Here is a 2471-nt window from a genome sequence, read left to right as displayed (position 1 = left end):
CTGATAATAATAAGAAATGTTTCTTGACCAGAAAATCAGCATATTAAATTGATTTCTGAAGGACTCTGAAGACTGGAATAATAACTGCTGAAAATCCAGCTTTGCCATCACATACATAATGTTTTAAAATATATTAAAAACAGAAAACAGGTATTTTAAATTGTAACAGTATTTCACAATATTACTGTTTTTCCTGTACTTTTTTATCAAATAAATGCAGCCTTGGTGAGCATAAAAAACATTAAAAAATCTTACTGACCCCAAACTTGTACCTATTCAAATTATATGAGTGAATTGTGTGAATTAAAAAATGGTACAGTAGAAAATCCTGAGGTAAGAGAGGCTGGAAAATGGCCATTCAAAACTGTGGCTTGCATTACAAGAACTGCAAAACTGCATATAAATCAATTGATTGACAATCTAAACGCTACACTTTTGCTCCTTGATATAAATACAAAGTATATTAGTAAATTGAGTGAATTTTTTTTTTTTGTATGAGTACATTCAAACTGCTGTTTAAACTCTGTAATTTCTGTATATGCATCTTTTTTCTTTTTTTTTTTAGCATTTCCTGGGAATCAAACCCATGAACTTGGCATTGCTAACGCTTTACTATTTGAGCTACAGGCAATGTTTAAAGATACAGTAGAAAAGCCTGAGGGTAAGAGAGGCTGGAAAATGGGCATTCAAAACCGTGCATTACAAAAACAGCTGGAACTGCAAAACTGCATATAAATTAATTAGATTACAATCTAAACGCTGCACTTTTGCTCCTTGATATAAATGCACAGTGGGCTATTCAGCACTATCAAACCGAATTAAATGTACACATATAGGTCTGACAGAGAATCAATGGAAAGGCAGCATGATTATATCACATTCTGAAACCAGGCGGACAACTTACCTGTTTGATTTTATAAAACAAACTCAATTAATATAAAATATTCTGGTTTATAATTACAAAGACAAAATATTCACAGGAATTTAATCAGTCAAGAGGTTAACCGAATCACAGTGTTAATTGGGCATCCTACACAGTTGCTAAATGGAAAGCGAGCATGGGAGTGAGCAAATCTTTACCTCAGATAAACCCAATAGCAAAACTGATCCATAATGAAACATATGTTCGAAATCAGCTGTCGCTTTCCAAGCACAACATACATTAGACTTCAAATCATATTTTGGAGCCAATGGGTGTGAAGAGCACAATTTGGACTATTGACAAATAATAATTTTATCATGTTTCCATCTGCTATTAACATAAATGTCATGTCATTTTATCACAAATGGGCAGTGCTAGCTTGGGATTAGTAATTTTTTAAAAATAAATTAACACTTTTATTCTGCAAGCATACATCAAATTGATCAAAAGTGACATTAAAGACCTTGTTTTCTATTTCTATTCATCAACAAAAAATCCTGAATAAAATGTATCTGTCACGCCCATGGACTGTTTGTGTGCGTTTTGCTCCCCTTGACCCAGTTTCTCCCTCTTGTTGATTGTGTTAATTTGATTCCAGGTGTTTCTCCTTAGTCCCCTCGATTAGTCCCTCGTTATCCTGTGTTTATAAGCCCCAGTCCGTTCAGTTAGTGTTTGTCGGGTCTACTGGTTATGTTCGTGTGTCATTCCTCGTTCCTGTTGTAGATTTACCTCTGTGATTGTTGATTAAAAGACTGTGTAACACTTCTCCGCGTCTCCTGTGCTCCTTCCCTCCGGCACAGCCGTGACTGAAGACCCGACCTACAAACAGTTACCTTTGTGTGTTCCCTCTGTTTTTGTTTCTAATTTTTACTCAATGTTTTTTGTTTCCATTGTCCATGGATCCCCTCCTTCATCCGGAATACCTCCTCCTCCGGCTGGAGCAGGGGGAGAGATCGCTCGAGGGCCATACCAGACTGTTCCTGGTGCTCGCCAACCTCTCCAGCTTCCCGGACGACGTGCTCTGTGTGTTCTATGACGCCAGTTTGGAGTAGTTATGACGCATACCCGAGCCCACCACTGACGGAGAGCCCGTTGCTGCATGGAGCGACAGAGCAATGGATAGTCGTGGAGCCGGAGCTGCAAGTGACGTCAGTCAAGGTGTGAGAGCCAGCAACAGAGCTGCCACAAGGGAGAATGCCACGGACAGAGAGAGCGCGGAGTGGAGCTCCGCCCACTGCACTGCAGCTGAGGGTGAGCTGATTATACATCTGGGACTGCTGCACTTCGAGGGGGACCTTATAGACTGGGAAACAGTCTCTCCTCTCCTCTCTCCTCTCTCCTTCGTCCCTGCTGGTCCCGTCCAGCCCTGAGTGGGCTCCCGTTTCCCAGTCCAGCAGAGAGAGAGAGACCCAGTTCTAGAGTTTAGCCTAGAGAGGGCTCCAGTCCCCGAGTTTAGCCCAGAGAGGGCTCCAGTCCCCGAGTTTAGCCTAGAGAGGGCTCTAATCCCCGAGTTTAGCCCAGAGAGGGCTCCAGTCCCCGAGTTTAGCCC

General features: G+C 41.2%; 1 protein-coding gene across 1 annotated transcript in view; it reads right to left on the bottom strand.

Moving 5' to 3' along the window:
• Nucleotides 1-2471, bottom strand: part of pcdh15b (protocadherin-related 15b) — a 215654-nt gene that overhangs the window by 38758 nt on the left and 174425 nt on the right. The window lies entirely within an intron of this gene.

This window comes from Sinocyclocheilus rhinocerous, unplaced genomic scaffold (genome assembly GCF_001515625.1).
Source record: "Sinocyclocheilus rhinocerous isolate Xijiao unplaced genomic scaffold, SAMN03320098_v1.1 scaffold24, whole genome shotgun sequence".
NCBI classification, from domain to species: domain Eukaryota; kingdom Metazoa; phylum Chordata; class Actinopteri; order Cypriniformes; family Cyprinidae; genus Sinocyclocheilus; species Sinocyclocheilus rhinocerous.
Note: the sequence above shows the minus strand (reverse complement) of the source record. Positions and strands in the feature narration are given on the sequence as shown.